Source organism: Callorhinchus milii, unplaced genomic scaffold (assembly GCF_018977255.1).
Source record: "Callorhinchus milii isolate IMCB2004 unplaced genomic scaffold, IMCB_Cmil_1.0 Scaffold24, whole genome shotgun sequence".
Classification (NCBI taxonomy): domain Eukaryota; kingdom Metazoa; phylum Chordata; class Chondrichthyes; order Chimaeriformes; family Callorhinchidae; genus Callorhinchus; species Callorhinchus milii.
Window position 1 is genome coordinate 7,336,400 of NW_024704765.1, and position 24,546 is coordinate 7,360,945.

The following is a 24,546-nucleotide window of genomic DNA, read 5'->3' on the forward strand; positions in this document are numbered from 1 at the left end:
TAAATAGTGAAGAAGATTGTGACGGACTGCAGGCAGACACACACAGAATGGTGGAATGGGCTGACATGTGGCAGATGGATTTCAATGTAGATAAGTGCGAGGTGATACACTTAGGGAGGAAAAATGATAGGAGGCAATATAGGCTTGGGAGCTCAATCTTAAGAGGGGTGAACGTACAGAGAGATCTGGGCGTTCAAGTAAGCGATTCATTGAAGGTGGCAGAGCAGGTAGATAGGACAAAGGGCATTTGGTGTACTGAGCTTCATTAGTAGGGGCATAGAGTATAAGAGTAGGGGTTATGTTTAATCTGTACAAAACACTGGTTAGGCCTCAGCTGGAGTACTGCGTCCAGTTCTGGACACCTTACTTCAGGAAGAACATTAAGGCACTGGAAAGGGTGCAGAGGAGATTCACGAGAATGATACCAGGAATGACGAACCTTAGCTATGAGGACAGGCTGGAGAAGTTAGGACTTTTCCCATTAGAGCAGAGAAGGTTACGCGGGGACCTGATAGAGGTCTTCAAGATCATGAAAGGTTTCGACAGGCGAGATAGGGAAAAGCTGTTTCCGCTGGTAGGTGTGTCTGTGACTCGTGGTCACAGTCTTAAGATATCTACCAAAAGAAGCAGAGGGGAGGTTAGAAGACATTTTTTCACTCAGCGAGTTGTTAGAATTTGGAATGATCCGCCCGAAAGGGCAGTGAAGTCCGATTCGATAACAGCTTTTAAGAGAGAACTGGATAGGTATCTGGAGAAGACAGGTTTGCAGGGTTATGGGGAGAAAGCTGGTGAGTGGGGTTAATAAAAGTCAGTCTGTCAAAGAGCCGCACAGACTCGATGGGCCGAATGGCCTCCTTCTGTGCCGTAACATTCTATGATTCTACGATTCTATGAATTGTATTTTATGTATTTTAGATGGGAAAATATTATGCTCTATCTGTGCTCCTGCCCATGACTTTTAAAAATTGCACCCAATACATCAGCGATCTTATGCAACAATAAACTAGGACTTTGCTTAGAAAAGATTGCTGTCAGATTTGCCTACAAACCCCCCCCCACCACCCACCCAAAAACTATTCACTTGCTATTGAAAAGGTTTCGAAACATTCAACATATAAAGAATTATAGAAATGAAAAAAAGTACTTCCTTCTTCGTGTGTCAGTGGACTTTCAATTATTTGCAAAAGCCATTCGCTTTAGTCAAGCCATAGTTGGGGAAAGAGAAGAGAAGAGGAAGGGAAAGACAGCACAAGTGAACGAAAGCTCAAAATATATTGATAGCCACAGAATCCTTACGGCATTAGATGGCATTATTCAGCTCACACAAGCTCGCACATCAGTATTATTGCAGCAACCAGTATCCATCAAAGCCAATTACTCAAGGGAATTAACTCCTGCTAGGATTGGGCTATACTGTGCACCTTCCGTAACAGTCACACTGCACTCCAGAGATCTCTGGGCATCTGTCACAACCAATTACTCAAATGTTTTCTTAATGCCGGGATCAACCCGATCGGTGCAGTCTTTTACGAGGACAGGACAAAATCTATCCAACAAATGCTGATTTAAGTGATGTTTTATTGCAACAATATTCCTTCCCCAGCTCCACCCTCCCCCACCATACTTCTAAAGTACATAGTTGAGGTCAACCGCTATAATTCAATACACTTTCTTGGGCGCGTTTACATGGAGAATTGATGCAACTTTGCAGGCTCTACAATGTCTAGCAGTATTACCAGATAATCCCGAAGGTAACTGAACCACTTCAAATCTGGAATTCCCAGTGAATGCTATTGTTTGCCATAAAATAAGTAATGTGGTGCAATCTTAAAAACATACTGTGTACCACAACAAATTACATTTGTATAGCGTCTTTCACGTCGGGAGGATGTCCCAAGGCGCTGGACAGTAGGAGGGCAGTCGGGAGGGTAGGAATGTGGCCGAAGGCGCAATCGAAGAGGAGAGTCTTGAGACGTGCCTTGAAGGAAGCAACGGAGGAAACAAGGCGAAGGGATCGTGGGATGGAGTTCCAAAGGGTGGGGGCAGAGAGGCTGAAACCTGACCGTCAATGGTGGGGCGGGCCAGAGCCTGCTGAGCAGAGGGACCGGACAGATTGACATGGCATCAGCAGATCAGAGGTAGAAAGGAGCAAGGCCTTGAAGAGGTTTGAAGGCGAGGACGAGAATTTTGAACTCTATCCTCTTGGGGATGGGGAGCGGGGCGAGGGGGTAATAGGATGGAATTTGACTCCCCCATGTCTGCAAATCACGTCACCGAGAGGAAGCATGTACAAAAATGATTAGACTTTCAAAAGATTTGCACTATTTGAGCAGATAATTTATCCAGGAAGTATCTGTCAATCTATAATTAATGCATCCCTTACTGTTGCAGTAACTAGACAATGAAAATGCATTAAATGGTTTAATTTCAGAAGGCTTTACAATAAACATGAGACTTCAGAAGATTTTCAAACTTAAGGCACAAAATGTCATATGCACAGCATGGGGAAACGGCTGCAGATAATGATCATAATTACACTATTTACAAAAACATATGTCCACAGAAACTTCCAAGGAAAACACAATTCTGAAAACTATTTTTTATTTACTTAACAGTTAAAATCGCTGCTTTCAAAACTCTGACTGTCCATAGCCTAGGGACATCCTCCCGACGTGAAAGGCGCTATACAAATGTAATTTTAGCTCTCACTAACCAGTGCAGAAGAGAAGCTATATAGTGGAACACAATTCAAAATAGTTTATATTTTAGAATGTTGATTGGTTGCCTAAAACACTTTTAAAAATAATGCTTTTGCGTTAGTTTTCTTACTTTTATCTCATCCAGAGGGGAGAAATTGTAGGGAAAGTAAGAAGACAAATCTTCAATATGCAGTACTGTCCTCGAGCACCAGGAACAAACCAACGCAAAAGCATTATTTTCAAAAGTAGCAAGAAAAACATTGATGCTACACTAAACACTTAAGATTGATTCTTTATAAAGTGTTTATGAAATATAATTATCCCCAATTAAAAATGCAAGCATTGCTTTAGCTCCAGGTCAATATAAATGATTCATGGTTTTGATATCACTCTGATGGAGTCTTCCCCTCAAAGAATTTGTGTGTAATTCTTCATCACGAAGGCGGTGGGGGGGAGAGGGGGGCACTCAAGCATCTACTTTATTGCCATTAAAACATACTTCTCCAGGAAGGAATCGCTATATTGTCGTTTAATATTTATCTGCATTCGTAATGTGATCAAGTTCCATTTCTAGCTAAGGAAAAAAACAGTCCAAAACCGCAACATGATTTTGGCCTGATCTCAGTGAGTGAACTTGGCGCAAGCAGGATGCTGGAATAAGGCTCTTCGAGTTCATTATCCACCTTGCACCCAAGCCAAATAGAAAACAGATGATCGTCTTGGTCGTTGGTTTCAGCCACCTTCCTCACGCCAGCCACCCGTTATCCTCCTTTCAGCTCGGGCTCCTGCTCAGTCCTTGTAAAGGGCTTTCAGGTGTTCTCTTTAACACGAAAGGTGCGGTGCGAGTGGAAATTGGTGTGTTCGTGGGGAATAGAATAGTGGACCTCTTTGAAATGCATGCACGGTTAACCGAGTGTACAGCGGCTGTGTCCAATAACTGTTTGAATTGGAAATTAAACCATGAATCAGCGACTTTACAATGAAACTTTCTAACATGAAAAGGGCTTGTGCACTCTCGACCTTACGCTGAGGTGCATAGATCAAAAGCACAGAAAAATTCACATAAATTGGCAACCCAATTCAGACAGGCTGTAAGGATGGCTGGTGCACGTGTGATGGTACAGTGACAGGTGACCTGAAAGGAAGCTTTAGTTGATGCACAAGATATTCGGAATTGCTCAGATACAGACAGTAATGCCCATTGAGGGGATGTATTCCATTCCCCACCTCTACCACCCGCCATCTCAACCAACACAAAAGCTCACAGCGTTGACAGCAATGTCAAAATTAAACACGATTCCATCAGGGATTTTGTCAGAATGGACGAATAGAAAGTCTCAATCATTTTTAAGTCGCTTGTTAAAAATCACCAGATGTCAGCTTGGCTCGGTTGGTATTGCCAGGTCAGGACTTTCAGCTCACAGACTAGGTCGGCAAACACTGCAGTGCACTACAATGCTGGAGCAGTGCTGAATTATTGGAGATGCCTTTCCTTGACAAGATATTAAACCAATGTCCTGTCTGCCTGTTTAGGTGGATGTTAAAGAGCCCCTGCTATGATTTGAGCTATACAAATGACAAGTTCTTTCTTTTACGCAGTAGCCACAAAATTCCACACAAACAGGGAAACTAATTTATCAATGCTAACAAGTTGGGACTGGCTGGTTGGCTTTTCCATGGCTCCCAGCCATCCAAATCAAGATGGTCTACAGAGGCCTGGGAGCAGGACACATTACCACCTTCTCAGCAGGAAATTATGCTTTGCATCAGGAGATCAATATTAACAGGGAGGTGGTGGGCGAAGCAAACGCACATTTGTGCACTGCATAGTTCCAGGAGACATTGTGCGAGGCCCTGGTTGTCAAATGAAGACCAAAGTGGTATTGTCGAGGGGAGCACAGGTGGGAAGTTGGGTCCTAACCCTTTTACAATGCTGCTGTCACGCTCTTGCCACACTGTTAATAACAAGGAATTCATTTACCAAAGTGTCCTACAGCTGAATGCAGTCTTTAAATCTTACACTTTGCTTTTCAAGTTCAATGATCTGTGTAAAGTGCAGTGCTGAAAAGGAAAACCCAACTGAGATTTGAAGACTTCGATTATCCGATTTAAGTACCGTGGAGCAAATTTCCACTGCTAAGTTTAGAAACAGAGAGTTGCCTGGAATATAACTGCACCAAAGTGCAGTATTTTACTCAGAAAAAGTGAAGCTCAGTTCAACTCGACCAGCACTCAGTAAGCATTGTAATATTCACCACTATGTGTACTAGTTTACAGTCAAAGTACAGATTGCTTTTAATCAAACTTTCTGCCATCACCATCCACACCAAATTCAGCCAGTTCGTGGAAGGAAGCAGCATTAAAATAAAGCTAATTCAGCCCTCTTTTGGAAAATACAGGGAAGAAATTATAGAAGATGATGTTGAAGGTGGTGGTACGGACGACCTAATTGAAATCTTCAATATTACAAAGAGTTTATGCTAGAATAAATAGTAATGGATTATTTCCGTTGGTCAGCGAGTCAGGAATAAGGGTGCCTATAGATTTAAGGTAATCACAAAAGGAATTAAAGGGAAAGGTACGGAACAAAATCTTCACACAGGAGGTGAACATTTCTGCCACAAATCGTTGAAGTGAAGCCCATAAATTTTGAAGTGAAGCCCATATTTTACAGGGCAATTAGATAGATGCTGGAATATTAACGAGTGTAGGAAGCAAGTAAAGGTGTGGGAATACAATAGCTGGCTTGTGTGGAGAATGACACCAGCTCAGATCCATCCGATGGTCCAAAGCTGCTGCAACATTCGACAATCCTATGAAATCCGATTTGTACACAATTCATGCACGCATTGAGGACATTGAGGATTTACATACGTTTTTAAGACAATTAACACAATCCCTCGCTCAGCTTCCTTCAGAACCTTTGCGTGGGAGTCTACTTTGCACTGTACCTGACTCTACTCTGCATCAGAGGGACTTGTGTGCCGTTACACACGGTTGTCAACAATAATCTCAGCAATACTTCAAAATAATGAAGCTAAGTGGTGCTCCATGACTCCGGGAATGGAGTTCCATCCAGGAGCTCAGGTTCTGGCTGAAACTCAGAAAATCACAAAGCCATTGAAATAACCAAATAAAAGCATGAGCAGAAACACGCTTCAAATGTTATTGGGGTCTTACTAATTCTTATATATAATATGGGCTGCTTCCTAAGCTTCAAAATATCCTCAAATTCTTGCACAGCACAAATAGAACAAATTACATTTATCGCAAAAATAACCCGATTTGGCGAGTAGCTGAGAAACAGCTGCAAAGCTAGGACTGGGGCAGATAAAGCAGGAGAGGAGATTAAACAGTCCACAAAGAGAGAATGGAAAATAAGGTCTTTACTGAGTACACCAATCTCTCTCTCTCGTTGAAGGGACTTTGTTTTTGGCAGTTGGGGAATGGTTGGCAGAAGCTAAAAGGTGACGTGTCACCAGAAGTAGGCAAAGAACACTTTGACCAGTGGCTCTCAGTTAGTCCAGCAGTGGGTGTGGGGCAGGAGGTGGGGGCGAACTGGGGAGAAGAATGGCTAACAATGGACCTCAGCATCCCTCAGTTGCAGAGGAGAATTAGCTGCCCAATTATAACCGTTATCCAATAAGCTCTGCTGGGGTATTGAAACTTTCAGAGTGAGTATATAGGCTTGCCCCACTCCCCGCTCCATCAATCGACCTCTGTCGTGTCCCCCCCCCCATCCCCCCAAAAAAATTTGAATGAATTCATGGTGAGGAAAGGAGCGGAAAACATTGACCGGGAAGGGAGGAAAATAAGTCAAGAGAGTTCATGCTCAAATTAATTTGTCATTGCCGCTTAAAATACACAGCCTATGCGTTCAATAGGCTGCAAATTAAACCTAAAAGAATTGATGTAGTATTTTCAGACAGAAATGCTTATAATTAAGGTTTCTGAAAGGAACAGCAAAGTTAAAAGTGTGCAACTTAAGATAAGTCTATTGAGATATAAAAATTCTATTTAAAAAAATTGATTTGTAATCAATGCACGAACAGACTATATGAAAGTCAAATGATCATATTACCCACATAATCATCTGCTGCTTTTCCCACAAGATCCATTAAATCAATATTGCAAAGTCAAATTAAGTAATTGTACAGGAAATCAAAGGACTTAATACAAAAAGTTAAAAAGCATCAAAAAAATTCAAGTAGTTTAGAAAGTTCTTAATTACAAGAGCTCTGCTTCCCCTCAAGGCTCCAAAATCGTTCATTCCTAATTAGTCAATAAAGTCTTTTCTTTCTGTATTTTTACCCATTATTTCCTTAGTCTGCTGTGCTAATTAATCCAAAAATGCATAATCTTAGCATATATACGCACAGTGTCATTTTCTGGTGAATCGGTTTTTAATTATCACCTTGAACATGTGGTGATTACATCACACTCCCGATTCATTTTTTTATGCAGACGCCACTACTCGCACACCAGCTGCTATTTTACCCATTATTGCTTTTTTTATATATAAATCAAATCGGCCAAAATGGAATGAAACTGGCTCCAGGAATCCCAACTTTACTTTAGAAAATTGATACGTGGGAACAGTTTGAAGACGTAATCCCATCTCAAACTCAGTTTTGACCACCCTAAACCATTCAAGCTTTGTTCCTGTGGTTTACAAAGTCATTGAAAAACCCTCAATACCAAAACTTTCGTTATACCATATGCCTCTGTTTACTGAGCAGTAAGTAGGAGCTTGGTTGTTAGTCGATTCGCGGATCGCTTTTCCCGGGGGTGATAATCCCTCCCCAAAAAATAAAATAAATGATAAGAATTTGGTCACTCAGTCAACGACTGTTGTGGGACCGTGTGAAACACTGCGGTGCTCAATTGGTTGCTGCATTTTGCCCACAAAATATACAGTCAATTCACTTTACAGTATATTGTGGAAAGCGCTTTGAGAAGTCTTGAAGACTTGATCAGGCACTGTATCAAATGCAAGGATTATTAATAAGAAGATTACTGTCGAAAGATGTCAAGTTATCTACTATCCTTTATTTACATTTTACATAAATAGAAATTCACCAATTCCAGCTCATGCAATATCTCAGTCAATAAGTGCATAACCAAGAACATAATCCAGTGGCCCCTGTTGGAAGTGCACACACAGACCCGGCTGGGAAGGTTGAATTGGCTGCCATTGAGTCCAGGCTCACACATGCAGTTGTTGGGCTTCTTTTAGCAAGATAATGGAGGGCATCAGCCACGTGTGGAACCACATCCAGGACTAGGGAAGGGGGAAGGAAATGAAAGGGGTTTAAAAAAAAACATGCAACATAAACTCTGTGTTGGCATTCGTGATTTATGTTGTCTGAACATTTCAAATGTACTGCAGCCTTCCAATCCGTTATATACACTCTACACTCAGAGAAGCTTAGAGATGAATCTTTGACTTCTACAGCATGACTGAGCGTTCTACTTGGCGTTACATCGAGGGGATAATGTGAAGTATGTTTTATTTTTTTATAAGCGGAGTCTCCTTGAAGCTGAGAGGGCTCCAAGGTGACATGTTTGGCAAGGGAATGTTAGGACAGAGACAACCCTCTGTGGCAGTCTCAGTAGGTGAGTAGCAGTACTCCAGGGCTCATGTCAGCCTGGCTTATTGGCAGGACTTCGAAGGGTAGGGCAAGGAATCCTCCCACTCAGTTCCTGTTAACCATGAAAGCCAAAGGGTAGGGTGGCCCTACCCTACCATAGCTTGCCTGCTGGACAAGCAGCAGGCAAGCTATGCGGTTTTAGCTGGTTTTAGCAGCACCCCAAGACATTCTTTGGGGTCGTCGATCCTTGGCTCTTGCCAACCTGTGTCTAATACTTTCCTGAATAAGGTAAACAGGATGTGTCCCTCCCGGCAGAGAGTGCGCATTCCATCCCAACAATCTATCTCTGGGAGTTCCTTGTGTAGGCGGGATGCACGGAATTCTCAGTTTAGTTTGGATACTCTTAACTTAAGCATGGTAATGGGTTTGATTTCCATACGTGTCAGGACACCCAGCTGACCAAAAAAAAAGTTATGAAGATGAATGCTCATTTGGGCACTACACCATTGGGTGAATGATGACTGTGGAACAGTAAGTAAGCCTGAGTCAGCGGCCTCAATGAAAGAAGGGAAGGAGAGAGAAGAAAAATATGCCCCTGACTGCGTAACTATTATCAGAAATATTTTAAGCAATTTTAAAGCACTGCATGTTTCGTACGTTTTTGACAACATCCATCAATTCTTGTTTTCATGGAAAAATACACCACCACTTTGTTGATCTTCCTTCACCTCTTTGCAATTTCTGCCTGTATCCATCCAGCCTTATCCTGCAATTTATTACAAAATGAGTAAGCCACGAATAGACATTTCACAATGGGAAAACTGACCTGCACGTCTTCTTCCAATTCCAATGCAATTATCCACAGGTTTGTATTAGTCATTGTGACTTTGTCTTGAAATAAGCACTTCATTTGCTCCCTCCCCCCCACCCACCTGAAGCAACTAGATGGACGTTAATGGTATTTTCCGATCTTGCACATCATTGTGTCCGGACCCAGCATTGCCAACTGGAACACGTTCAGAATAAATTACCTCCAATGTTTCTCAAGTTTTCTCCACTCGACCCATCCCACCCCCGGAAAAAAAAATCAGGAGCTCCCAAAGTTCAAACTACACTCTGCTCCATGGGAAAGATAGTCAGAAAACAAGTCACAAAGACAATGTTGAAATAACTGCACGCGCACAGTTGCTCATCCGTGTTGCACCAGTGCTGTGGAATCCACCCCGGAAGGTAAATCGGGAAAATCCACGGCATTGGGCACTCAGGACATTGCAGAATCACCTCTCATCTCTGTAACGTAAATCCCAGAACGATTTCAAATCAACCGAAATGGAGATTTTACACTACAAAGAAAAAGTCACTTCTTCCTCAGGACAGTTTAAACGAAAACAAGCCCACTGGAATTACATGAGCCACAATACACCCAGGGGAAGTTTTTCTTTCTAAAAAGGAAAGGGTGGGGACTTTGCACCACAGGGAATTAAAATACGGTCCATTCATCTGAGACTAGGGTTCAACTCGAGGCCAGACTGATGAGATGAAAGACTTCTCTCTCCCCTCTGCCAGCTGTAAGAGTTATAAGTAAATTAAATCTGAGCGGTCTTAACCCAGTTAACCCATTTCCTGGTGCCCATAAGCCCACAGCACAAAACTGCCCATTATCTGGCAGACTCACTCACATGAACAGTTACTGTGGCTAACAGACTCCAGTGGTAAATACTCTTTGGAATTCAGGCTGAGGTCATGGAATCACAGAATGATGCAGCACAGAAAGACTATTCTGACCACCGGGTCCATGCAGCATTTTACTCCAATCCCAACAACAACTCGCATTTATATAATGCCTTTCACGTAGGGCAACATCTGAGTACTTTACAGATACAGGGTTGGATGCAGAGCAAGGGAGAGGAAAGAGTTGGCCTTAAGCACATTCAAAGAGGTAGGTTTTGAAGTGAGACTTTAAGACAGAGACTTAGGGAGTTCCAGAGGTTAGGCGCATAGGGTTGGGGGGGGGGGTGGGGGAGACAACAAATAAAATTGGAGTAAGCTGAATGGAGAGAGCAAGCAGTAGGAGACAATCGGAGATAAAGAGGTGCTATGCATTGGTAGCTGTTGGTGAGGGCCTGGTTACCAATCCATCCATGTTAGGCATGGGCATTTCAGTATCTCCTGCTCGCTTTCAATATTCCTTTTTGGGGGAGGGGGGGGGATTTTAAAAGAAATTATGAATTCTGCTTCAGCAGAAGCACTTATTCTTCAATGCACTGAACTGTTCGGTAGAAATAATAATCATTTGATATAGCGCCTCATCACGTCTTCGATACGTATCGAAGCGCTTCACAGAATATACTGTAAAGTGAGTTGACTGCGTATTTTTGTGGGGACACAGTACTGGGTAGAATTTTACACTGCATCTGACCTATCACCTGATCTTTGAGACGACTGACCCAAAATCAGATTCCGAATAAAAAATTATCTTTGATAGTCTTGGCATCGTTCACTCAAAGTTAAAATCTTACCAAAAATGTAAAAGAATCAGGAGAGCAAGGTTCAGCATGCAGTTTGTTTGCCTCCACAACAACAACAATTTGCACTTTACAACGCCCTCCATGCAGGGTAGCGTCTCAGAGTGATTAAACCAAGTTCCCTTTCAGCAGAAATGACTCAAAATTGTTCTTTCGCCCAATTTCATCACTTACGTCCCTCTCTTTGATGAGCATGAAACAAAAGTCCACAAAAGATTTTAAAAAACAGTGCAGTCGTACAATTCTCTGAAGTATGAAAAGAAGACTTTGGGACTGCGGGTTCATTCTCCCTGCACAATGTCGCAAAGGCACAAATTAGTACAAAATTACTTTGAAAATAAGGCATTTAAACTGAATTCTGCAAAAAAAACAGAAAGAATTTTCGATTCAGTTCATTTTCAAGGCTTACTTATCTGCAGAGAAATACATTGTGTGCTTCAATGCATGCGCACGCTACATTTACTTTTCAAAAAAAATCCATGCAGTAAAGATTCAGAAGGACAAAAGCATAACTGGAAATTTTATTAGTAAAAAGGACTTGAAATACAATTACCAGGACAAAGGCACCAAGTTTGATTATCCTCCCTTAGCCCAAGTGGATGCCTGAAATTCTTACAAGTACAATAGGAAGCCTGACCTACACTGTGGCATCAGATGAGAGCAACTAAACTATTCCACAAAGGCACAAAAAGTGTCCACGTCATCCTAACTTGCACTCAATCATCTCCTATTGAGTCTCATGACAGTCGCTGGTGAAAGTTTAAGAACGAGCCATTTACCCAGAGAATGGCACATGGTGGTGGGAGACCTCAAGTGGCAAAAGGCAAAAATGTAAACAAGAATGGGAGAGAAAGGGCCATTAAGCACAAGCCAATGTATTACACAGATGTTCGTAATGTTGACCCGTGTCCCAGCTTACAATAAAATACATTGCAATACTTGATATTAGTGCCTAAACACATCAAAATCTCTCTATGAGTTAATTTGAAGAGTAGTAACAGTTATGGAAGAAAAATGCCAATCAGAGCAAGAGCAATGTACAGTCAAGGTCAGCCCCTGGCAGCTCACTGGCATACTGTCTTACAACCAGAACGATCCTACCTTGAACTTCTCCCAGACTCACATAAGTCGCTTATGAAAGGATTATTAATATTAGTATTATTTGGAGTGGGGGAAGGCTTGGGGGAGGGAAAGAGAGAGAGAGAGAGAGCGAAAGAGAAGGAACCATCACAATCAAGTTCAATCCTACAGCTTTCACGGCTGTGAGAAGCTTGTAAACACTTGAGTAACTGATGCAGACAGCCTCCTTAGAAACCCAACCTTGAAGGAAGGATGGGCATGGGAGAGCGCGTATGTAAATCAAACGTATGCAATATTGCTGTAATCGTTTTGGATGGAGTAATGTTCCAACAATACTTCATTCTGAAGGTCTGCAATGCACATGTAGGAATCTGCTCAAGCAGCATTTTATCTGCACGCTCAAATACAGTAGTTGTTCGGTGTCATCTGGTCTTACACCAGTAAATAAGAACTTTTATTTTTTTTAAAAAACCTCGGAACGAAAATGACGTAAACATTTGGCACAAATCAAAACAATTTCTGGAGGGTTCATATATTGCATACGAACTAAATGTAGACCTCCTGCCATAACAGGAGACGGGTAGGTTCCTGAGCGGGCATCGCACTCATCAAGAAACTTGGCTTCCACCAGCCTGGCTGATATAATCAGCACCTTGGGACATCCTCCCGAAGTGAAAGGCGCTATACAAATGTAATTTCTTGTAGTTGTTGGCTACCTCCCTCCAATTTAGTAGGGCTTACTTTGAAACACATGACCTCTTTTACATTAAAACAGCTAAAAAAAAACGGTGTGTTTATTCGAACTATACATATAACAGCACGTCATCTGTTGGCACAAACACAGATTTCTCTTCTTTTTTTAAAAAAAAAGCACAGCGTGCCAACTAACTATAACACAAGAAGCCTGACAAATGGTAATATAATACAAATCATTGAGGTGGGCTGGATTGCAAGCCAGGATTTCCTTTCATCTGCACAGCATAGAAAATGAGCAGTTACACAAACAAGAGGCAGTGCTTCCAAATTCCAGCTTTGGGTCTGAACATAACAGTGTTAGCAACACGTAAGATAGCTTTAGTGCCAGTGAAGTCAAGTGCACAGCAAAGGTGCCATCACTGCTGTGGGCAAAGTCTCATTTTTAAACAGTACATAAAGTACAAAATAAAAAATAATAAATGCTTCTCTTGTAAACATTTAATGCATAAAGTTGACATGAATGAGTCTTGCAATTGGACTATAATCACTAAATAAAGGGATCTGTTTGCAAGAGATCAGTCTCTGAGATGTCGTGTGGTATGAAGGGCGCTATATAAATGCAAGTTGTTGTTGTGTTCTTTTAGATCCATGCATATCAGGAAAACCAACAAAAGGCCGCAATCACTGCATCAAATGACTCAATTTATATCTGTCATCTTGGTTGATGAAACTTAAAAGTTACCCGCAGCTCAATGGGCAAGTGGCCTCTTGTACTTAGTTTAAAAATATCCTGGGCACTTCAACAAAAGTCTTTTATTTCTACGTCCCGAACCACGTACTACATGTGAACAGAACATTCAATTGGCGACTGATGTGTGCTGGTGTTATTGGAACAACAAAACAGTTTTGTACTTTAGAAGCTTTAAAAGACTAGTCAGCATTACGAAACCTCATTCGCAAACAATCCAGGATTCCTAATATAAAAAATATTATCCAGGCAGCTGCAGCTTTACTTATTCATTCTTTTTACAAGCCTCACAGCAGGTACATTTGATTTTATGTACCCTACATATTATCTGCATGCCTTTGGGCGCATAAACAATAGGAATTTCAAACCTTGTCTGCACACTCGAGCAAGACTTGAAGTCAAGATATATTTTATATGAAATAACAGATGGTCAGGAACAGATTCCTACAATGTGTGTGGTCCCAGATTGGCTTTAGGCTTGTACACAAACGCCACAGCAACTCATGCACACACCTCAGCTTGAAAAAACAACAACACGGGACACATACAACACTGTCGTGCTTCGTCCAAACATAAATTATTCAGCGTTTTATCTTCACTGAGAAAATGAAAAGAGAAAATTGTTCACATGCAGAGAAAAGGAAAAGGTACTCTCAAATCACACTTGGGAAAAGGCACAATTGAGAAAATAGTCAATATATATCACCTGGCTGATCCATAAACCTCTTTCAGATAATAACCAGGAGGCTCTGAGATGGTGCGGGGCAGGGAATAAGAGGCATGAGCTCATCCCTTTAAAAATAAAGAGAAGTTTAGATACTAGTCATACTGCACAAAGCCAGATTTCTGAACGGGTGCCACAGCTGAAAAACTTTCCAAATTGAAATAAATTGTAATTTTTGTAATAAATAGAAAAGAAATACCAAGTTCTCATACTTATAGCATGATAAAAAAAAACTAGCCTGGTCTCCTCAGTTTCTGATAAATGCACGTGTTTTCGTCACACAACAGGTTTCAGTGTTATGCCAGGTGGCTACCAAAAAGCCAATTAATCTAGATCCAAGTCTCACCCTTCATAAAACTGATGCACCTTTCATTATATTTATAGATTTAAAAACGTGTTGAAAGCCATTTCCCCATTTGAGATTTTCATCAAAGGCTTTATTTACTGTATACCATGTTCACCGTAGTTACACTTCTATCATATAGTATAAGTACAAAGCTATGATAGAGGCAATACTGGTAATAATGAGAATATAACCCCCTGTGAACCTTCATTAGCACTGTCAGAGTAGTATAAGATTCTTAGCTGCTTTACACTTAGTCTCAACATCATCATCAAGCGATTTCCCTTTAAGAATAAAACAGCAATGCAAAGCAACACACTTAACCATTCGCCCTAATTAGGATGAAAACACACACCTTCAAAATGAAAAACTTGAAAAGGCGTACTGAGAAGTTAATGAAAACGGGAAAGAACAAATGCCCCAAAATTATCTTCAGAACACGGATGTAACAAACAAAATAAACCATACAGCCCGTTCAGCAGTGGCAATAATAATTTAGACAAACAGCAGCCAATCTGCGCCCAGCGAAATCCTACAAACAGTCATGAAGTGAATGACAACAACAACTTCCATTTATATAACGCCCTTCACGCCAGGCAGCGTCTCGGAGCGCTTAATGACCAATGTTGATTTAGGGATTGTTGACATTCAGACTATCTATTGTGGGACGAATCGGCAACTTCTTATCACCGTAAGCAAGAAGTTCCTTCTAAACTTTTTGGTCGGTAATTTGTTGAAAGCAGATCTTCATTAAACTTTCTTGAAGCAGTTCAAAGAAAACATACACAGATGTCAATTCAAGACTAACATGACGCATATCTCCTTAATCTTCTGTTTGCTAAACAAAATAATCTGAGTATTTTGAGATTCCCCTCACTGCATTGTGGTCAAAGTCCAGGAATAATCATTAGAATCTGACTTTTTGTAATGCATCTACATCTCTTTGAAGGTAAGATTTTCCAAATACGGTCTTGCCAACACAACACTCAAAAAATTCACACTTGCAACACCTACCCACACAAATGTACATATATACACACACGGGCACATACACACACCAATCGTCAAAACTCAAGTGTGCCTCAAAGCGATGGAATCCAGGATTTCTAGGTGCCCACCGCCATGTCTGTTTACCATCTTGATTAGGAGATATGCTCTTTTAGAAAGAGAGAGAGAGAGAGAGAGAGAGAGAGAGAGAGAGAAAACAAGCTGGAGAATCAACTTCGGCAGCTTTTATGCATCCTTGGATTTCAATACAAAGTGGGTTATATTGCTCTTAAGAGCACACGGTTAACAGACATTCCTGTTACCTCTCTGACACTATATTTCATCCACACGAATGGTAATCTATTACAACTAAAATGCATGAAATTGAGGGAAATGGTTTCATCTGGTAGGCACCAGAGAACGGACCAGTCTCATCTTACCACTTTCCCTTTTTCCCTGGTGTCTTGCAACTTTAATTGAGAAAGTATGCTTCCACCTCAAAGTCTAATGCGGCTCAGAGTCAAGAATGAAGAAGTGGCGAAATGATCACATTGAGATTCTTCCTCCAGACCAGACCTTTCCTGGCACATCTCTCTACCAGTTCAGCCCAAACCGCTGCATTCGTAGACTGACCGGTTGTAAGTGATCTGAATCCCAACCACCAGCTCGGGTGCAGATTCCTGACTGTCCAGCACCTCGAGACGCCCCCTTGACGCGAAAGGCGCTATACAAATGTAATGTGTTGTTGTTGAATGCTCTACAATCAACTACATTGGTGTCTTACTTTTAAACATTTGCATTGTCCATAAATGTAGATACTACACTGCAGGGGGTAGATGGAGCCCATCTACGTCCACACGTTTCTACATCTGACCCAAAAGGCCTCTTTAAAACTTTGGTGCTCTAACGGTGTCATCGCTTCATAAATTTAAATCAATAGAACCTGAAACGATCAATAATTAAGCCTTGCAATGCTGCAAAGTTCAATGGCGAGCTGATGGATAAGGCTAAGAACATACTTTGGTCTGTGGCATGTTTGGCTCCTTTACATTTCAACTTTATTCCAAGAACACATTGTGCTTGAGGCAGCAGCTACCTTAGAGGAATTAATGTTCATCTGTTGACATACTTGAGATTTTCTTACGATATTGTGCCAGTGGATGAATTGTACAAACGGCGGAATTTGCTGCCAAAAACTAAACCAATCCTGCAAAGAACTCAATGTGGATATCGCTGCAAAGACTAAAACATGCTTATATACCCACTCTGCACTTCTAACTGTATCGAAAACCTTGTAGAGATTAAATTAAATGGCATCGATTTGGAACAAGTAGAGTGCTATAAAAACTTGGGTTTCATTATCACTTCAGGCTGCCAAGGTTTATTAAATGTAAAAACAAAAAGGCATTGGCCTTGGATGGGAATTGTAAACTGAACAAGATATGGAAGGACAGAATGTTCACCCGAAATAATCACGCCTGCTAGTGAGTTTTCAGTTTAAAGTTTCAAAAGTCTGATGAACACGGAGGATTGTACGTTAACTCTCTTCTGATTATGGTTAACTATTCATTTCTCCCTACGCCCGTCCATCCAACCATTGCTAGCTGTACCCTGGATCCTGGAACTCTCTCCCAACATCCATTTCCTGCATCTCAACAACGGCATTTATATAGTGCCCCTAACGCAAGGTAGAAGCCCAGAGCGCTTGACAGTGGCAGAGCACATTGCCATTCCAGGAGGAGGGGACAGTAGCCACGTTCCAAGAGGAAAGTCTTCAGGCATAACCGATCCTGGTTGACATCCTTAACCTTCCGTTTCATCTCCTCCCTGTACAGCGAATGGCAACTTAAGATCGCTGACCAAAAGTCAAAATACATAGACGACCATTGAAAAAGCAAATGAAAGACTAGATTTTAAATACGTAGGAGCACTGAATAAAAGAGCAAGGAAGCAAAGCTACATTTGTAAAAGACACCGGATAGGCCACAGCTGGAGTATTGCATCCAAGTTGGGCTCCTCGTAGAAGAAAGGGCATCACAGCCATGGAGAGGGTCCAGGTTGGTTTAGTAGAGATCCAGTAGTTCATCCAAAAGTTCGTTGTGGCCTTTAAAAGGGAATTGGATAAATACTATGAAAGGGTGTGGGAAAGGGGGAATTGGAACAGATCGCTCCAGCAGGGGATAAACTCAATGGCTTCCTTCTGTACCATAAACGTTCTATTTTTGGAATGCAAACTCGTTTTCCGTTCGTCAGATTTTTACGATTTTATACTTCCAAGATAATTTTTTTTTTAAAAAACCCCACCAACAGTCAGTGGTCACGCTGACTAGCTCAGCTTCACAAGCCCCACTGCACTATTAAAAGTGCCTTAAAACAGCAATGCTTCCTACCCTGAAAGTATAACAAAACTTAGCAACAGGGTGATGAGAGAAAACGCTACATAGCAATCATCAGCTGAGAAAACATTCACAAGACTTGTTAAACATGTGTCTTGTTAAGATCTGGAATAGCACCGAACTCGTACATTGGTGCAGACGACAAACACCGCCTCCGATTATTTCACTTTGAAATCCCAACTGTATCGATACGATGTTTAAATAACAAATCTGTAATAATTGCTCATCGTAACTTCCTCTAAATCCACATATTTTTTATTTAAAAAAAATGTTTTCTAAACAAAACGTTACTTGTTTACTTATAAATACGCTTGCACAAGCAAGTGTGTTTCATTGGCAATGACATCCCACAGTTCTGACCACGTCCTCAAAAAGTATCCAACACCTTGGTCTAATTGTGGGTACTTTCTGCAATTCAAACTTCTCACACGCCGAGTTGTGCACTCCAATCCCACTGAAGTGATTTACTCTTGATATACATCGGCCATGCAATGGCAACACTACCGAACACATCAAAGAATCACTCTGCCTTCCTACCGCATAACAGGAAATATATACGCATAATAATAATAATAACAATAATAATCCTTGCATTTGATGTAGCGCTTTTCACGTCGGGAGGACGTCCCCAAAGCGCTTCACGGAACACACTGTAAAGTGAATTGACTGTATATTTGTGGGCGAACGCGGCAGCCAATTGCGCACAGCAGTGTCCCACAAACAGACGTGGATTGAAAATGACCAATTTATGATTGTTTTTGGTGTGGGAGGGACATGAGTTAGCTGCTCCTAACCATACCAGACCATACCAACTGTTGTAAGCCCCCATCTCACAGCAATTTTTCCGGACTTTATTTCGCACGGTGGAGAATAAACCCGCATCGAGCGCTGTAACCACTAGCCAGTGTGTGGGGCAGAGAAGAAAAGAACATAACCATCACTACAACAGCTGTGTTTGAGTAAGTTACAGGAGGTAACACAATCTTTTAGGGGGGAGGGGGGGGAGGAGAGAGAGAGAGAGAGAGAGCTCAATTGACGTTTACAAACCACTCAAGCTTTGCTCTCCCAGTTCATGAAATCTGAACCCTTTGATTGTATTACATCCCAGTACCACACCAACAGTGTTTTTTTGCAGCTCCCCCCCACCACCCCCCACCCCCCACCACCACCCCCACCCCCTCCCTTCCAGTCCACATCTTGAAATATGTAAAACCCTTTGTTTACCCAAATTGATAGCATTCAATTTCAGCATTAAATCTCAAAAGCACTCGCCACAGTGTTTGGTCACTGTTGCCATATGCCATTTCTATTTATTCAGTAGGGCAGGAGGGAGGGGGCTTGGGTGGGGGCTGGGGGTTGGTTTAAATTTAAAAAAATGTTAATCACCCAAAAATAAAAGAAGGTGCTGCAGCCCATTCGGTTTAGTCACTTGAAAGAAGCAAAGCAATGTGAGGCGTACAACTTTACAGCAGGTTTGGCCCTTTCGGTCGTTTTTGTTTAACTTGCATTTTGGTGCATATGTGCCACAGCACAGGTCGCTGCCACTTTGATGTATGCAAATCCTCCCCCCGATACACGAGGATCAAAACCTCCATCTTAGTAAACAAGCACATTTGCATTGTAACAATAAAGAGAGAGAGAGAGAGAGAGAGAAAAAAACCTGTTCGATGACCCCCTTTTCAAAAGGCAGGCAGTTTTGCGCCCATATTTCGTTTAAATCGTTGCTCTGTGTAAACCCACACTGCACGAAAGACTAATTGTTCTCTTTATATACACACACACACACACACACACATACATATATATATAAATGCAGAATAATGTAATCAGAGGCTGCGCCTGGTGAAGATCTAATTAAGATCAGAACTGTAACAAAGAACCACAGCAACACACACCGAGGGATTTCTGCCATTTAAAACATGTATTTATTTATTGATTGATTGACTTGATTTGGAGAGTGGGAGAAACTACAGTGCCCAATCCCTTTTTTTCCCAAGACTTTGCCCAATCACTTTATTTAGAAAAAGTCTTTTTGTGTTTTTGTATATTCTCCCTCTCTCTCTCTCTACACACACACACACACACATATATATATATATATATATCAAAGCTCCTGTCCTTTACTGCAGCTTGAAAACAATACCATTTAAATTCCAACCCACACACACCACAAAAAAATACATGATCGTTCTCTAATGAAAAACACATGTCGCGTTCACAACATTACATGTTAAAGCAACTCAAACATCGGGCTCTACTTTTTTTTTAAAAAAAGTTCAAAACATAATGAGTGGAGGGGTTTCCAACAATCCATTTAAGACCTTTTTTTTCACCCAAACACAGCAGATCTGCTGCCCACCCCCAACAAACCACACGTACCAACCCCCCCCCCCCCACACACACACACACACCTACTCATTGCTCGACTGTAATAAAGAATATTGAATAAAACATTTTAAAACACGACTCTGCTGAGAAAGAACACGAAATAGGACTTTCTCAGGCAATGAAAGGGTGGGTTGGTGGTGGTGGGGGGGGGGGGGGGAGAGAAGAGGGGTGGTGTTGATTGAGGGTATTGGGTTGGGGGGAGATATATATATCAGAGGAAATAAGAGAATTACAAAATAATAAATCGTCAGCGTGGTGCACGAGTGAAGGTGGGAACAAAAAAAAATCTTCTCACTCACATGTATCCCATTTTTTTTAAACATACAGACACTTACACACAGACAGAGACACATACACACACACAGAGAGAGAGAGAGAGAGAGACCCACAGAGAGAGAGAGAGAGAGACATAACAGCAACACTGATGCTGGTGATCAATATTAACAAAGAGAGAGAGAGAGAGAGAGAAATGAAAGGAGCTGATGGTGGAAGAAGGAGGGAAGGTGTGTGTGTGAGAGAGAGAGAGAGAGAAAGAAAGAGACAAGGAAATCTCTCTTGCAAGAGGGCCTGTCTGAAAGTGTGTGTGTGTGTGTGGGGGTGGGGGTGTGTGTGTGTGTGTGTGGGGGGGGGGGGGGGGTTGGGAAGAAGGAGAAGGGGAATAGGGGAAAGGGAGACAGAAAGAGACACACAGAGAGAGAGAGAGAAAAAAAGATATGAAAATAAGAGTGAGAGTGTGTGTGTGTGCGTGTGTCCTGGAGTCTTGGTCAAACGAGAGAGAGAGAGAGAGAGGGGGGGGGGAGAAAATACACACACAAAACACCACCAACATTTCCCCCTCTCCAGAATAAAACACAAACAAAGCCCCCCCTCTCTCCCCCCCCCATACACACACACACACAAAGACCACCCCCCCCCCCCCCCATCAACACTCTCTGCCCAAGCCTCAAGGAACCTTACCTGCCTTCCCCTTTCACCTCATGAGCGCCTCTGTGTGTGTGTGTGTGTGTCTGTCTGTTGTGTGTGTTTGGTGGGGGAGGAGAATAGGGGAAGGAGAGGAAAGAATGTGTGTGTGTGTGGGGGGGGGGGGGGTGTAGGGGGAGGGGAGGGGGAGGAGAGAGAGTCAATGAAATAGTTGGGGTGGGGGGGGGGGGGAGAGGGAGGGGAGGGGGGGGATGTTGTTAGAAATAAAAATTATTATTTGGGATGTTCGGGAAGATAAAAGGTGAGGACAAAGAGTGTTGTTGTTTGGGGGGGGTCTGTGTGTGGGGGGGACTATGTGTGTGTGGGGGGGGGCGGTGTGGGGGGGGGGGGGGGGGGGGGGGACTATGTGTGTGTGGGGGGGGGAGGGGGGGTCTGTGTGTGTGGGGGGGGGGGGAGTCTGTGTGTTGGGGGGGGGGGAGTATGTGTGTGTGGGGGGGGGGAGTGTGTGTGTGTGGGGGGGGGGAGTCTGTGTGTGGGGGGGGGGGGAGTCTGTGTGTGTGGGGGGGGGAGTCTGTGTGTGTGTGAGGGGGGGGTTCTGTGTGTGTATGTGTGTTTGAGGGGGTTTCTGTGTGTGTATGTGTGTGTGAGGGGGGTTCTGTGTGTGTAGGGGGGGGGGGCGTCTGTGTGTTTGTATGTGTGTGGGGAGGGTGTGTATCTGTGTGTGTGGGGGGGGGGAGTCTGTGTAGATGTGTGTGTCGGGGGGTCTGTGTGTGTATGTGTGTGTGAGGGGGGTTCTGTGTGTGTAGGGGGGGTCTGTGTTTGTATGTGTGGGGGGAGGGTGTGTATGTGGGGGTTGCGTCTGTGAATGGGGGGGTCTGTATGTGTGTGTGGGGGGTCTGTGTGAGGGGGTATCTGTGTGAGAGTGTGTGTGAGGGGGGGTAGGGGTGTCTGTGTGGGTGTGTGTGAGGGGGGTGTCTGAGGGTGTGTGTGAGGGGGGACTTGTCTGTGAGGGTGTGTGTGGGGGGCGTGTCTGTGTGAGGGGGTGTGGGGGTGTCTGTGTGAGGGGGTGTCTGTGTGAGGGGGTGTGGGGGTGTCTGTGTGAGGGGTGTGAGGGGTGTCTGTGTGAGGTGTGTGTGAGGGGTGTGTGAGGGGGTGCTGTGTGAGGGTGTGTGTGAGGGAAGGTGGGGGTGTCTGTGTGAGGGTGTGTGTGAGGGAAGGTGGGGGAGTCTGTGTGAGGGGGGTGGGGGTATCTGTGTGAGGGTGTGTGTGAGGGTATCTGTGTGAGGGTGTGTGTGAGGGGTGGGGGTCTGTGTGAGGGTGTGTGTGGGGGTATCTGTGTGAGGGTGTGTGTGAGGGTGTGGGGCTATCTGTGTGAGGGTGTGTGTGAGGGTGTGTGGGGTATCTGTGTGAGGGTGTGTGTGAGGGGTGGACTGTCTGTGTGAGGGTGTGTGTGAGGGGTGGGCTGTCTGTGTGAGGGTGTGTGTGAGGGGTGGGCTGTCTGTGTGAGGGTGTGTGTGAGGGGTGGGCTGTCTGTGTGAGGGTGTGTGTGAGGGGTGGGCTGTCTGTGTGAGGGTGTGTGTGAGGGGTGGGCTGTGTGTGTGAGGGTGTGTGTGAGGGTGTGTGTGAGGGGGGTGTCTGTGTGAGAGTGTGTGAGGGGGGGGTAGGGATGTCTGTGTGAGGGTGTGTGTGAGGGGGGTGGGGTGTCTGTGTGAGGGTGTGGGTGTGGGGGTGTCTGTGTGAGAGTGTGTGAGGGGGGGGGGGTGTCTGTGTGAGGGTGTGGTGAGGGGGTGGGGGTGTCTGTGTGAGGGTGTGTGTGAGGGTGTGGGGGTATCTGTGTGAGAGTGTGTGTGAGGGGTGGGCTGTCTGTGTGAGGGTGTGTGTGAGGGGGGGTGTTAGGGTCTGTGTGAGGGTGTGTGTGAGGGGGTGGGGGTGTCTGTGTGAGGGTGTGTGTGAGGGGGGGTGTGAGGGGGGGTGGGGGTGTCTGTGTGAGGGTGTGTGTGAGGGTGTCTGTGTGAGAGTGTGTGAGGGGGGGTGGGGGTGTCTGTGTGAGTGTGTGTGTGAGGGGGTGGGGGTGTCTGTGTGAGGTGTGTGTGAGTGGGGGGGTGTCTGTGTGAGTGTGTGTGAGGGGGTGTGGGGGTGTCTGTGTGAGAGTGTGTGAGGGGGGGTGGGGGTGTCTGTGTGAGGGTGTGTGTGAGGGTGTGTGTGAGGGGGGAATGGGGACACACAGAGGATCGGAGCCGCCAACACAACTGAGGTAACCACAGGACACGGCACCGCGCAACAAGCCGCGCTCCCATTGGTCCCCGACAGCCCCGCCCCCACACACCAGCCCCGCCCATCCTCTTAGCCCCGCCCCTTCACCCTCGCCCACCAATCCGCGGCAAGGAGAGGGAGAGGGCGGGGTCTGCATTGATTTAAACACCTCAGCCCCGCCCCCTCATATACACACACACACACACAGGGGACACACACACACACACACCACAGGGGACACACACACACACACCACAGGGGACACACACACACACACAGGGGACGGACACACACACAGGGGACGCACACACACAGGGGGGACGCACACACACACAGGGGGGACGGACACACACACATGGGACACACACACACACACAGGGGACACGGACACACACACAGGGGGGACGGACACACACACAGGGGACACACACACACACACACACAGGGGACACGGACACACACACACAGGGGACACACACACACACACACAGGGGACACACACACACGGGACACACACACACGGGGGACGCACACACACACACACGGGGGAGACGGACACGCACACAAGGGAAACACACACACGGGACACATACACAGGGGACGGACACACACGGGACACATACACACACACGGGACACACACGCAGGGGGGACACACACACACAGTCACACTTACAGTGAACACACACACACACATTCACACTTACAAGAGACACACACACACACACACAGGGGACACACACACTCAGAGACATTGTCATACACACACACACACAGAGTCACTGTCACACAGACACTGTCATACACACACACACACGTCTTCACACACAGGGAGAGGAGATGGAGCCTCGCACACACTTATCTCCACACAAAGATGCAGGGAGAGGAGACAGAGACTCACACACAGAGGGAACGAGAGAAAAAGAGACCACCCCCCCACCTGTACACACACCCCCAGAGAGAGATACACTGACAGACACACAGCACACCCCCCCAGAGAGAGATACACAGCACACACCCCCAGTACCGCATCAGGGTGTGAGCTTGGACTATGTGTTCATGTCCCAACAATGGCTTTCAACCCATGACCTTCAGTCACAGACCCAAGAGTGCTCGCTTCTGGGTATGAAGGTTGGAGGTTTTTACGCAGACGTGGGACGGAATCCACTGGATGCCGATCCTCGGGCGCACTCTCT

At 44.3% G+C, this 24,546-nt stretch overlaps 1 protein-coding gene across 2 annotated transcripts in view; it reads right to left on the reverse strand.

Annotated features, from left to right (window-relative positions):
• rerea (arginine-glutamic acid dipeptide (RE) repeats a) overlaps window positions 1–21,191 on the reverse strand; it is a 167,114-nt gene extending 145,923 nt beyond the window's left edge. Inside the window, exon 1 of one of the 2 annotated variants that reach the window (XM_042343579.1) lies at window positions 21,135–21,191. The gene's annotated coding sequence lies outside the window, so the exon portion shown is untranslated. The remainder of the gene's footprint in view (window positions 1–21,134) is intronic. The other variant, XM_042343580.1, reaches the window with a different exon arrangement.
• Window positions 21,192–24,546: the final 3,355 nt, after the last annotated feature.